This window comes from Pristiophorus japonicus, chromosome 14 (genome assembly GCF_044704955.1).
Source record: "Pristiophorus japonicus isolate sPriJap1 chromosome 14, sPriJap1.hap1, whole genome shotgun sequence".
NCBI classification, from domain to species: Eukaryota; Metazoa; Chordata; class Chondrichthyes; family Pristiophoridae; genus Pristiophorus; species Pristiophorus japonicus.
The window spans coordinates 3,808,718-3,822,319 of NC_091990.1; the positions used below are offsets into that span (position 1 = coordinate 3,808,718).

General features: G+C 48.5%; 1 protein-coding gene across 1 annotated transcript in view; it reads left to right on the forward strand.

Moving 5' to 3' along the window:
- The window catches only part of scmh1 (Scm polycomb group protein homolog 1), a 229,958-nt gene that overhangs the window by 107,203 nt on the left and 109,153 nt on the right, over positions 1 to 13,602 (forward strand). The window lies entirely within an intron of this gene.

The following is a 13,602-nucleotide window of genomic DNA, read 5'->3' on the forward strand; positions in this document are numbered from 1 at the left end:
TTTCTATAGCGCCTTTCACAAACACCAGACTTCTCAAAGTCACTGTTGTAATGCGAGAAACGTGGCAGCCAATTTGCGCACAGCAAGCTCCCACAAACAGCATTGTGATAATGACCAGATAATCTGTTTTTGTTCCCTGCTCTTCTTCAAAATAGTGTCATGCGATCTTTTGTCCAGTGATCGTGAAAGGCGCTATATAAATGCAAAGCTTTCTTTCTTTACGGCCTCTTCATTAGAAGGGTCGTGTTCGCTCTGCAGTTGCTGCCTGAACTATTAAGTGTTTCCAGCCTTTTTGCAATAAAGTTTGCTGTGGTTTTGGCTAGCAGCCACTAGGTGTCACTATTTCCCTAGACGTAGAGTAATGCTGCTGGAATTTCGCCCTCCATTTGGACCACGTGAATCCAATTTTGGGACTCCTGAAAGTCTGAACTCCGGTCTGTGTGAGCGCGTAGTTCCGCAGTCTCGGATCGAGCGGTCGTGGAACAATGCCGATCAATGTTCGATAAATTTGTCATAAATTTGAAAACTGGGCCCTGGGGCAGGAGAGGAAGCACAATATGATGGACTGATCTGAGGTGTTGCTGCTACCTGACTTCTTCATCTGGTGACTGACAGATCCGTTTGCGACGGAGCAGCCGAAGGGTTAATTTTCATTCGTTCCTCAGTCAAGTAGCAGCCTGAGTTTTAAAGATCTTGTTGCTGTGTTAACGGTACGGAAACGAGAGATTTTTGCACAGCAGTTTTCGAGAACCAAACCCATGCAGGGGGAGGTTTGTGGTTTATGGTGCAGGGTCTAATTGTAAGTTATAAGTGGCAGAATGTCAAAGAAATTTTAATGATCAAACTCCGAGCTGCACACCGCAGGGGTGGAATGTACAGAGCCTGTACCAGGAGCTTGTGTAATGTGAGCATGAACCCTTCAACTGCACAGTACTGTTCTGCTAAAGGCTTAGCATTGATGTGAAGCACTTGTGCAGGGTAAATGGGGCATTTGACTAGTGTCAGCCGTGGCTCAGTGGGCAGCACCCTGGCCTCTGAGTCAGAAGGTTGTGGGTTCAAGTCCCACTCCAGAGACTTCAGCTGCTATGTTTCTTACATTACAACAGTGACTACACTCCCAAACTACTTCATTGGCTGTAAAGCGCTTTGAGATGTCCAGTGGTCGTGAAAGATGCTATAGAAATGCATATCTATCTATGTATCCAACGATCCCCAATTGAGTATTTATATAGCGCCTTTCATGACCAGCAGACATCCCAAAGTGCTTTACAACCAATGAAGTATTTTGGGAGTGTAGTCACTGTTGTAATGTGGAAAATGCGGCCACCATATTGCGCACAGCAAGCTCCCACACAGCAATGTGATAATGACTGAATAATCTGTTTGTTACGTTGATTGAGGGATAAATATTGGCCCCAGGACACCGGGGATAACTCCCCTGTTTTTCTTCACAATAGTGCCATGGGATCTTTTTCATCCACCTGAGAGAGCAGACGGGGCCTCAGTTTAACATCACATCCGAAGGACGGCACCTCCGACAGTGCAGCACTCCCTCAGCACTGCACTGGGAGTGTCAGCCTGGATTTCTGTGCTCCAGTCTCTGGAGTGGGACTTGAACCCACAACCTCCTGACCCAGAGGCGAGGGTGCTGCCCATTGAGTAACGCATGTCAAGCCAAGCGCGCATGGACGGTGTACAGAAGACACCTCAAGTCGCTGGAGATATATCACCAACGACGTCTCCGCAAGATCCCACAAATCCCCTGGGAGGACAGGCGCACCAGCATCAGCGTCCTCGTCCAGGCTAACATAGAAAATAGGTGCAGGAGTAGGCCATTCGGCCCTTCGAGCCTGCACCGCCATTCAATGAGTTAATGGCTGAACATGCAACTTCAGTACCCCCTTCCTGCTTTCTCGCCATACCCCTTGATCCCCCGAGTAGTAAGGATTACATCGAACTCCTTTTTGAATATATTTAGTGAATTGGCCTCAACAACTTTCTGTGGTAGAGAATTCCACAGGTTCACCACTCTCTGGGTGAAGAAGTTTCTCCTCATCTCGGTCCTAAATGGCTTACCCCTTATCCTTAGACTGTGACCCCTGGTTCTGGACTTCCCCAACATTGGGAACATTCTTCCTGCATCTAACCTGTCTAAACCCGTCAGAATTTTAAACGTTTCTATGAGGTCCCCTCTCATTCTTCTGAACTCCAGTGAATACAAGCCCAGTTGATCCAGTCTTTCTTGATAGGTCAGTCCCGCCATCCCGGGAATCAGTCTGGTGAACCTTCGCTGCACTCCCTCAATAGCAAGAATGTCCTTCCTCAAGTTAGGAGACTAAAACTGTACACAATACTCCAGGTGTGGCCTCACCAAGGCCCTGTACAACTGTAGTAACACCTCCCTGCCCCTGTACTCAAATCCCCTCGCCAACCCTACCTGCATGCCAACCTTCAATGACTGATGTACCATGACACCCGGGTCTCGTTGCACCTCCCCTTTTCCTAATCTGTCTCTCTGTTTTTACCACCAAAGTGGATAACCTCACATTTATCCACATTATACTTCATCTGCCATGCATTTGCCCACTCACCTAACCTATCCAAGTCACTCTGCAGCCTCATAGCATCCTCCTCGCAGATCACACTGCCACCCAACTTAGTGTCATCCGCAAATTTTTAGATAGTACATTTAATCCCCTCGTCTAAATCATTAATGTACAGTGTAAACAGCTGGGGCCCCAGCACAGAACCTTGCGGTACCCCACTAGTCACTGCCTGCCATTCTGAAAAGTCCCCATTTACTCCTACTCTTTGCTTCCTGTGTGACAACCAGTTCTCAATCCACGTCAGCATTCTACCCCCAATCCCATGTGCTTTAACTTTGCACATTAATCTCTTGTGTGGGACCTTGTCGAAAGCCTTCTGAAAGTCCAAATACACCACATCAACTGGTTCTCCCTTATCCACTCTACTGGAAACATCCTCAAAAAATTCCAGAAGATTTGTCAAGCATGATTTCCCTATCATGTCACCTCTTTCCAAATGCGCTGCTATGACATCCTTAATAATTGATTCCATCATTTTACCCACTACCGATGTCAGGCTGACCAGTCTATAATTCCCTGTTTTCTCTCTCCCTCCTTTTTTAAACATCCCCAGCATCGAAGCACTGACCACACTTGATCAGCTCCGCTGGGCAGGCCACATAGTTCGCATGCCAGACACGAGACTCCCAAAGCAAGTGTTCTATGCAGAGCTCCTTCACGGCAAGCGAGCCCCAGGTGGGCAGAGGAAACGTTTCAAGGACACCCTCAAAGCCTCCCTGATAAAGTGCAACATACCCACCAACACCTGGGTGTCCCTGGCCAAAGACCGCCCTAAGTAGAGGAAGTGCATCCGGGAGGGCGCTGAGCATCTCGAGTCTCGTCACCGAGAGCATGCAGGAAACAAGCGCAGGCAATGGAAGGAGCGTGTGGCAAACCAGTCCCACCCTCCCCTTCCCTCAACGACTATCTGTCCCACCTGTGACGGGGACTGTGGCTCTCGTATTGGACTGTTCAGTCCCCTGAGAACTCACTTCAGGAGTGAAAGCAAGTCTTCCTCGATTCTGAGGGACTGCCTATGATGATGATGATGATGGACTCCTGATTCAGGCAGGGTTTATACTATAATCGTCGCGGTGCAAAATGTAACTCACTATTTCACTTTGCCCCAAGTTGCAGCATAAATGCATAAATACAATCTTCGGATTTTAGTCTCATTTTGTACGAAGCCCTCCCGATGACTTGGAGATGACGTCTTCGATTGGGGCCCAAGCTGATTCAGGCACAGCCACCAATGGTGGAGCGGCTCAAAATCGGGGATGCTCAGGAAACCATAATTTGAGGAGCGCAGATATGTTGGATGGCTGAAGGAGGTTACAGAGATGGGGTGCAATACAACATGAACCTGCCGATTGATTATCACAGCCAACAGACGATGCTCTCGCATTGCGGAATGCTGGGGGGAGGCAGGACACCATTCCGCTTTTTTCGTTAACATTTATTTAAAATAACTAACTTGGAATGTGCCGTCCCTGAACTCTCGAGTGATAGCTCTACCGACACTGATTCAGGCAATCGGTGGACACCAGCGCCCTGCAGGAGAGACTACGATGGGCTAAATCACTGCTGCTTTCAAACACCTCGATTTCAAAATTCTCATCCTTGTTTTCAAATCCCTTGCTGGCTCTCGCCCCTCCCTATCTCCTGTAATCTCCTCCAGCCCCACAACCCCCCCGAGATGTCTGCGCTCCTCTAATTCTGCCCTCTTGAGCATCCCTGATTATAATCACTCCACCACTGGTGGCCGTGCCTTCTGTTGCCTGGGCCCCAAGCTCTGGAACTCCCTCCCTAAACCTCCACCTCTCTACCTCTCTTTCCTCCTTCAAGACGCTCCTTAAAACCTCCTTCTCTGACCAAGCTTCTGCCGTAACTTCTCCTTATGCGGCATGGTGTCTCATTTTTGTCTTATAACACTCCTGTGAAACGCCTTGGGACGTTTCACTGCGCTAAAGGGGCTATATAGATACAAGTTGTTGTTGTTGTTGTTCTTGGAGCTTTGCCCACAAAGGGAATGTCTTATTCCCATTCCTGGAGCTACAACAAATCCACCTCGAGCTATGGCTGTAGATGTGTTCCTCTGTGGGCAGAAAGGAGTTTGAACAGGTTCCTGCTTAGCTTGGAACACAGACCTGATGTATCTAAATGCCCAAACTACACAGTTAACGCTTCCTCACACAGTTAGGGTTTTATTCCCATCGAAGATGGATTTCCTTGCTCGCGGAATCTGCAGCAGGATAAATGTGTGCTCCTCGCACTGATGAAGCCCACACGCTCAGCCTACTGTGTGTGTTTTCAGGATTTCTGTCGAACTTTGCTTCAGATTTAAGAAATCTCTCGGCTTCCTGCTTTAAGCAGGTCCATGTCGACAATTTGTTAAAAGAAAATTGGTGCGAGCTTTTATCATTTCATAGAATGGTTACAGCGCGGGCGGCTATTCGAACCCATGCCAACTCTCAGCCAGTCCCACTCCCCCGCTCTTTCTCCAGAGCCCTGTTTTTAAAAAAAATTCCTTCAGGGACTTATCCAACTCCCTTTTGAAAGCCACGATTGAGTCTGCCTCCACCACCCTCTCAGGCAGCGCATTCCAGATCCTAACCACTCGCTGCGTAAAAAACGTTTCCCCTCATGTCGCTTTTGGTTCTTCTGCCAATCGCCTTAAATCTGTGTCCTCTGGTTCTCGACCCTTCCACCAATGGGAACAGTTTCTCTCGATCTACTCTGTCCAGACCTCTCGATCAAATCTCCTCTCAACCTTCTCTGCTCCAAGGAGAACAACCCCAGCTTCTCCAATCTATCCACAATGACGCCATCTGGTGGCTACAAACAGAATGTACATACATGACAACAGCCACCTGAGAACTCACTTTTAGAGTGGAAGCAAGTCTTCCTCGATTGCGAGGGACTGCCTATGATTTTGAAGTCCCTCATCCCTGGAACCATTCTCGTAAATCTCCCTCTGCACCCTCTCTAAGGCCTTCACATCCTTCCTAAAGTGTGGTGCCCAGAATTGGACACAATACTCCAGTTGGGGCCGAACCAGTGTTTTATACAGGTGCATCATAATTTCCACGTTTTTGTACTCTATACTTCTAATTATGAAGCCCAGGATTCCATAAGCCTTTTTAACTGCTTTCTTCCAACAATTTGTGCACACATACCCGCAGGTCACTATTTGTGGATTGTAACATTTAGTTCACATTTCCTCCACTCTTTCTATCTACCACACTTTACTGCGTTAAATTTCATCTGCCACATGTCCGCCCATCTCACCAGCCTGTCTGTGTCTCCCTGAAGTCTGTCCCTCTCACTGCTCACAATATTTCAAAGGATAACCGATTCACCGTGTCCATTGGCCAGCTCTGGTCCCTCCAGCTCCTGCACAAGGGAAACCCGACTGACAGAAATCTCACTCTTCCAAATTTACAACACCAACTTGCATTTATCATAGAGTCTTTAACAAAGTAAAACATCCCAAGACACTTCATCATCACCGGCAGTCCCTCGCAATCGAGGAAGACTTGCTTCCACTCTAAAAGTGAGTTCTCAGGTGACTGTTGTCATGTATGTACATTCTGTTTGTAGTCACCAGATGGCGTCATTGTTGGAGGCCACTGAGCAGCGCGCACATGGTGCTGCTCAGGTATAAAAGGCCAGCCGTTTTGAGAGTCAGGTACTTTGGGCCTAAATAAAGCAGAGCCAAGGGTGTACCTTGCTTAGTTAACATAGAAACGTAGACATAGAAAATAGGTGCAGGAGTAGGCCATTCGGCCCTTCTAGCCTGCACCGCCATTCAATGAGTTCATGGCTGAACATGAAACTTCAGTACCCCATTCCTGCTTTCTCACCATACCCCTTGATCCCCCTAGTAGTAAGGACTTCATCTAACTCCTTTTTGAATATATTTAGTGAATTGGCCTCAACAACTTTCTGTGGTAGAGAATTCCACAGGTTCACCACTCTCTGGGTGAAGAAGTTTCTCCTCATCTCGGTCCTAAATGGCTTACCCCTTATCCTTAGACTGTGACCCCTGGTTCTGGACTTCCCCAACATTGGGAACATTCTTCCTGCATCTAACCTGTCTAAACCCGTCAGAATTGTAAACGTTTCTATGAGATCCCCTCTCATTCTTCTGAATTCCAGTGAATACAAGCCCAGTTGATCCAGTCTTTCTTGATATGTCAGTCCCGCCATCCCGGGAATCAGTCTGATGAACCTTCGCTGCACTCCCTCAATAGCAAGAATGTCCTTCCTCAAGTTAGGAGACCAAAACTGTATACAATACTCCAGGTGTGGCCTCACCAAGGCCCTGTACAACTGTAGCAACACCTCCCTGCCCCTGTACTCAAATCCCCTCGCTATGAAGGCCAACATGCCATTTGCTTTCTTAACCGCCTGCTGTACCTGCATGCCAACCTTCAATGACTGATGTACCATGACACCCAGGTCTCGTTGCACCTCCCCTTTTCCTAATCTGTCTCTCTGTTTTTACCACCAAAGTGGATAACCTCACATTTATCCACATTATACTTCATCTGCCATGCATTTGCCCACTCACCTAACCTATCCAAGTCACTCTGCAGCCTCATAGCATCCTCCTCGCAGTTCACACTGCCACCCAACTTAGTCATCCGCAAATTTGTAGATACTACATTTAATCCCCTCGTCTAAATCATTAATGTACAGTGTAAACAGCTGGGGCCCCAGCACAGAACCTTGCAGTACCCCACTAGTCACTGCCTGCCATTCTGAAAAGTACCCATTTACTCCTACTCTTTGCTTCCTGTCTGACAACCAGTTCTCAATCCATGTCAGCACACTACCCCCAATCCCATGTGCTTTAACTTTGCACATTAATCTCTTGTGTGGGACCTTGTCGAAAGCCTTCTGAAAGTCCAAATACACCACATCAACTGGTTCTCCCTTGTCCACTCGACTTGAAACATCCTCAAAAAATTCCAGAAGATTTGTCAAGCATGATTTCCCTTTCACAAATCCATGCTGACTTGGACCTATCATGCCACCTCTTTCCAAATGCGCTGCTATGACATCCTTAATAATTGATTCCATCATTTTACCCACTACTGATGTCGGGCTGACCGGTCTATAATTCCCTGTTTTCTCTCTCCCTCCTTTTTTAAAAAGTGGGGTTACATTGGCTACCCTCCACTCGATAGGAACTGATCCAGAGTTTATGGAATGTTGGAAAATGACTGTCAATGCATCTGCTATTTCCAAGGCCACCTCCTTGAGTACTCTGGGATGCAGTCCATCAGGCCCTGGGGATTTATCGGCCTTCAATCCCATCAATTTCCCCAACACAATTTCCCGACTAATAAGGATTTCCCTCAGTTCCTCCTTCTTACTAGACCCTCTGACCCCTTTTATATCAGGAAGGTTGTTGGTGTCCTCCTTATTGAATACCGAACCAAAGTACCTGTTTAATTGGTCTGCCATTTCTTTGTTCCCAGTTATGACTTCCCCTGATTCTGACTGCAGGGGACCTACGTTTGTCTTTGCTAACCTTTTTCTCTTTACATATCTATAGAAACTTTTGCAGTCCGTCTTAATGTTCCCTGAAAGCTTCCTCTGGTACTCTATTTTCCCTGCCCTAATCAAACCCTTTGTCGTCCTCTGCTGAGTTCTAAATTTCTCCCAGTCCCCAGGTTCGCTGCTATTTCTGGCCAATTTGTATGCCACTTCCTTGGCTTTAATACTATCCCTGATTTCCCTTGATAGCCACGGTTGAGCCACCTTCCCTTTTTTATTTTTACACCAGACAGGGATGTACAATTGTTGTAGTTCATCCATGCGGTCTCTAAATGTCTGTTATTGCCCATCCACAGTCAACCCCTTAAGTATCATTCGCCAATCTATCCTAGCCAATTCACGCCTCATACCTTCAAAGTTACCCTTCTTTAACTTCTGGACCATGGTCTCTGAATTAACTGTTTCATTCTCCATCCTAATGCAGAATTCCACCATATTATGGTCACTCTTCCCCAAGGGGCCTCGCACAATGAGATTGCTAATTAATCCTCTCTCATTACACAACACCCAGTCTAAGATGGCCTCCCCCCTAGTTGGTTCCTTGACATATTGGTCTAGAAAACCATCCCTTATGCACTCCAGGAAATCCTCCTCCACCGTATTGCTTCCAGTTTGGTTAGCCCAATCTATATGCATATTACGGATACTCCTTGCATTAAGACACACAGCCTTCAGGCTTGTTTTTTTAATACCCTTTGCCCTTTTAGAATTATGATGTAGTGTGGCCCTTTTTGTTTCTTGCCTTTGTTTACTTGGCCTTCCACTATTGCTTTTTACCTTTCTACCATCTGTTTCTGACTCCATATTACTTCACCCTATCTCGCTGCATAGGTTCCCATCCCCCTGCCATATTAGTTTAAACACTCCCGAACTGCATTAGCAAATGTTACCCCTAGGACATCAGTTCCAGTCCTGCCCAAGTGCAGACCGTCCCTTTTGTACAGGTCCCACATCCCCCAGAACTGGTTCCAATGTCCCAGGAATTTGAATCCCTCCCTCTTGCACCACTGCTCAAGCCACGTATTTATTCTAACTATCCTGCTCCCTCTACTCTGATTAGCACATGGCACTGGTAGCAATCCAGAGATTACTACCTTTGAGGTCCTACTTTTTAATTTAACTCCTAGCTCCCTAAATTCAGCTTCTAGGACCTCTTCCCGCTTCTTACTCAGTTTGAACCTTTATTGCATACATAACAACTGAACAGTCCAATACAGGAATTACAGTCTCTCTCACAATTGGGACAGACAGTGGTTGAAGGAAAGGGTGGGTGGGGAGTCTGGTTTGCCGCACGCTCCTTTCGCTGCCTGCGCTTGGTTTCTGCATGCTCTCGGTGACGAGACTCGAGGTGCTCAGCGCCCTCCCGGATGCTCTTCCTCCACTTGGGGCGGTCTTTGGCCAGGGACTCCCAGGTGTCAGTGGGGATGTCGCACTTTATCAGGGAGACTTTGAGGGTGTTCTTGAAACGTTTCCCCTGCCCACATGGGGCTCGCTTGCTGTGAAGGAGTTCCGAGTGGAGCGCTTGCTTTGGGAGTCTCGTGTCGGGCATGTGGACAATGTGGCCCGCCCAGTGCACAAGGCGCTTCACAGGAGTGCTATCAAGCAAAGTTTGACACTGAGGCACATCCGGAGATGTTGGGGCAGATGCATAGTCAAAGAGGAGCGTCTTGAAGCATGAAAGAGAGGTAGAGAGGCGGAGTGGTTTAGGGAGGGAGTTCCAGAGCTTGGGGCCCAGGCAGCTGAAGGCATGGCCACCGATGATGGAGCGATTATTAATCAGGGATGGGAAAGAGGGCAGAATTAGAGGAGCGCAGACATCTCGGGGCGGGGGGGTGGTGGGGGGTGGTTTGTGGGGCTGGAGGAGATTACAGAGATAGGGAGGAGCGAGGGCCATGAAGGGATTTGAAAACGAGGATGAGAATTTAAAAATTTAAACTCTTTGGAGCTCTGATCCGAGTGTGCGAACAGCAACAATACTGTTTCACAGTTCAGCCAATGCAAACAAGGTTACTTCAAATAAATAACTTGGGCGTCAGATTGCCCATGTATTGGCTGCTGTCAGGAAACACTGCAGTTGCCCGAGTGGGGAAAGGGGTAGGACCTGGAGGAGTTGCCAATGTCTTGCACAACAGCAATGTCAGCAATGACGGATCAAACCCCTTTCATCCCCCTTTCACAGCCTCCGACAACTCCTCCTCCTCCCATCGCAACACGCGTGGTGTGTATGGAGGCAGGCTTCTTTGGCATTCCATCAATCGCTGGCCACAGTTATCTATTGGCAACGATGTGTGTGGCATCGAACAAGCAGCAAGGTCGTGTTTGAAGCAACAGCAGCAAGAGCAATAGTCTGCGTGTTCAGAGTGACGGGGTTGATGGGTCTCGATGGGTCTTGGGCTTGTCCAATGTATAACACAGATTGGTGACTTTGACCTGTGCAGATCTTGCATGGTTCAGGCTAGTGTTCGAAGGCATGTAACACTTCTGGTGTTCTGACCACCATCGGTGGCCAAACCTTCAGCTGTCTGGGCCCCAAGCTCTGGACCTACCTGCTAAACCTCTCCACCTCTCGACCACGCTCTCCTCCTTTAAGCCGCTCCTTAAAACCTACATCTTTCACCTGTCCTCATTTCTTCTTGTGTGGCTTGGTGTCAAATTTTGTTTGATAATCACTCCTGTGTTTGCTAAGTTATATAAATGCAAGTTGTAGGCGCCTTGTCCACCAGCAAACCCACCATCTGGAAACAGCCACAGAATGGAGGGCAAATTGTGAATCATATTCTTCGAATTGGGGCATTGAGGAGCTTGAGTGGGCTGGTGGCAGGGTGTCACAATCAATCAATGCACCCTTTCATTTTAATTTGGGTGTGCGGCCCCATTCAACACACCGCGCATGCTCTCGTTTGTGTGTTTGTCTGCGTGCACGCATGCACACGTGTGTGCCTGTTTGTGTGCCTGTTTGTGTGCCTGTTTGTGTGTGTGTCTGTGTTTGTGTGTCTGTTTGCTTGTGTGTGTGTCTGTGTGTGTGTGTACGTGTGAGTGTCTGTGTACGTGCGAATGTGTGTGTCTGTACATGTGTCTGTCTGTGTGTGAGAGATCTATGTCCTTTTCCTCTTTTCCAAGTGGCTGAAGACCATGCTGAGGTTCATTGTGAGATGAAGAATGAGTGTTTGCGCGTGGTAGAAATGGCGCCCGCCACCTGTGGAACTGCACCCAAACAAGTCAGTGCACGAGGAGAGGTGGCAGTGGTTCGGCCAGCATTACTTTTCTTGTCTGACCATATCCCGAGCTCGCTGCGATAGTATGCACGTACCACCCGAGCTTCAGTACGCACATACCACCCGAGCTCCAGTACGCACATACCACCCGAGCTCCAGTACGCACATACCACCCGAGCTCCAGTACGCACATACCACCCGAGCTCCAGTATGCACATACCACCCGAGCTCCAGTACGCACATACCACCCGAGCTCCAGTACGCATATACCACCCGAGCTCCAGTACGCATATACCACCCGAGCTCCAGTACGCATATACCACCCGAGCTCCAGTACGCATATACCACCCGAGCTCCAGTACGCATGTACCACCCGAGCTCCAGTACGCATGTACCACCCGAGCTCCAGTACGCATGTACCACCCGAGCTCCAGTACGTATGTACCACCCGAGCTCCAGTACGCACATACCACCCGAGCTCCAGTACGCACATACCACCCGAGCTCCAGTACGCACATACCACCCGAGCTCCAGTACGCACATACCACCCGAGCTCCAGTACGCACATACCACCCGAGGTTGGAAACATGCTGTATTAAATACTCCTCCAGTATCCAGTTCCTGCAGCTAATTCATCTTTATCAGCTCTCCCGTGCCAGTTTTAAAGTGCACAACATCCATATATCTTTATTTAAGCAGAGAAGCAGAGCACAGTTCTCAGGATAAAAGCTCATTCCCACCAGACGTTGGTCACCGCCGTGGTGAGCTTTGCAGTGATCTGCCCATCACTCTGAGAGCAACAGTAACTTGCATTTATATAGTGCCTTTAACATAGCAAAACGCCCCAAGGCGCTTCACAGGAGCATAAATTTGACACTGAGCCACAGAAGGAGAAATTCGCGCAGGTGACCAAAAGCTTGGTCAAAGAGGTAGGTTTTAAGGAGCATCTTAAAGGAGGAAAGAGAGGTAGAGAGGTTTAGGCAGTGAATACCACAGTTTAGGGCTTTGGTAGCTGAAGGCACGGCCGCCAACGGTGGAGCGATTAAAACGGGGGATACGCAAGTTCAAACGTTACTTCCACTCATGGTGCAGTGGGCTCCTTCCATAAGTAGACTTGTGTGCAGACTTACCATCTCAGTAATTGTAAAATCAGCATTTATTTTCCTTTGGTGGTACTTATTTTCTTATTTTCTCATTTTCTCCCCACTGAATCTTGCCAAGATAGCATCCTACAACAAAACATGATTTGCATTTTTATAGCGCCTTTAATGAGGCAAGCATCCATTCTTCATGTGTGAGTACACGCAATGCGCCTCAGAAGGCTCTTCATCCACTTGGAAAAGGACATAGCTCTCGCGCGCTCTCTGGCGCATGTACCCACGTGCTGTCTTGCGCATGCGCTCACGCGCTCTCACGCGCACAAGCTCGTGCGCTCTCACGCACACGTGCGCGCTCTCACGAACACACACTCGCGCGCTCTTGCGCACATACTCACATGTTCTCTTGTGCTCTCATGCGAACACACTCTCTCTCACATGCACACACACACACACACACACACACACACACTCACACTCACGCACACACTTGTGCACACACTCACGCGTTCTCTCGTGCTCTCATGCGAACTCACTCACGCACACACTCACTCTCGCACACACTCACTCTCACACACATGCACACACACTCACTCTCGCACACACTCACTCTCACACACATGCACACACACTCACGCGCTCTAACGCCCACGCACTCACACTTGCACACATTCGCGCGTTCTCTCGCGCAAACACTCTCGCGCGCTCTCTCGATCACACACTCACGCTGTCTCGTGCACATACTCGCGCACACATGACGTCCCAAAGTGCTTTGCAGCCAATTGTATGCTTCAGCAGTGTGGTTGCTGTTGTGATGTCGAATGACCCTGAAATTGTGGTTGTTGGCGTAGCTGAGAAGTACACCCACGACCCCCGACCTCCGAACAAAGTCCGCACTTGCTGCGTGCAAAGCCCCAAACAAAAACTTGCGTTGATGCGCTGTGGAGCTGTGTGCAGTGGAGCGGCCCACACACCCCGGGGAGCACCGCTGGGCGTGAGTGAACCTGGGGTCAGGTGGGGTGGCGCTCTTCTCATTAGCCAATCAGGAAACATCTCAACTCGACCACAAGGAACTCGCAAATTAAGCGGCGGGATACTGATTTTATTTATTTGACAAGTGCAGAACTTGGCTTTTAAAAA